Below are 902 nucleotides of genomic sequence, written 5' to 3'. Positions count from 1 at the left end.
GTTAAATATGTCTTTCAAAAGTGTGGTTTCGAAAGGCTTCAGAAAACAATAATGATTAGATTTTTGAAAGAATTAGTAATTTCACTTATAAAAGTTATATTATTAAATCCAGTTTTTTAGTATTGATTTCGTTTGTTGTTGTTGGTGATGTTTTCTCGAACCGACATAAAGAAACATTAGTTAATATTTTATATACAAAATAAATCAATTTCCAACTCTATTTACAGTAAATAAATCGAATTATTGTTATTTATCGTCTACTTTCTAATATGCGAAATAAATTCATTTCAATGTATTATTTTTCCCTTAATGTGTTGCTAGTTTTTACACACATATATATATATATTGAGATTAACTGAAAAATTTTCAGAGACTTATTACCCCCGCCCCCTGAGGAGGGGGAGAAGGTTTTGCAATTGGGTGCGTGCGTGCATCTGTCTGTCTGTGTTTTCACGCAGGTATCTCGAAAACTAATAAACCGATGTAAACGAAAATTTTACACAAGTCAGTACGGAACAGTCCTCCTCAGATTTAGTCCAGATTCATATCCGGATCCGGATTCTGGATCACTTTGAACCATTTTTTTTTATAATGGAGAGATAGAGAATTTTCGCAGTTTTGGGTTAATACCCCTGTAAAGTGTGATCGGATTTCTACCGAATTTCATGGTCACATTAAGGTTGAGACTTCTCATCACACTACAAATATGATCCGGATCGTTAATCATTCTGGATCTGAGCGGGATTTTCCGAGTTTTCGAAGGTGTCATTTTACGTTATCCAATATAAACGTACGCGAGGGTTCGGATCCCCGTCACACCAAACATGCTCGCCCTTTCAGCCGGGGGGGCGTTATAATGTGACGGTCAATCCCACTATTCGTTGGTAAAAGGGAAGCCCCGG

The sequence above is a fragment of the Limulus polyphemus genome, unplaced genomic scaffold, assembly GCF_000517525.1.
Source record: "Limulus polyphemus unplaced genomic scaffold, Limulus_polyphemus-2.1.2 Scaffold4325, whole genome shotgun sequence".
Taxonomy (NCBI): domain Eukaryota; kingdom Metazoa; phylum Arthropoda; class Merostomata; order Xiphosura; family Limulidae; genus Limulus; species Limulus polyphemus.
The sequence above is the reverse complement of the archived record's forward strand: the minus strand, read 5'-3'. Positions refer to the sequence as shown.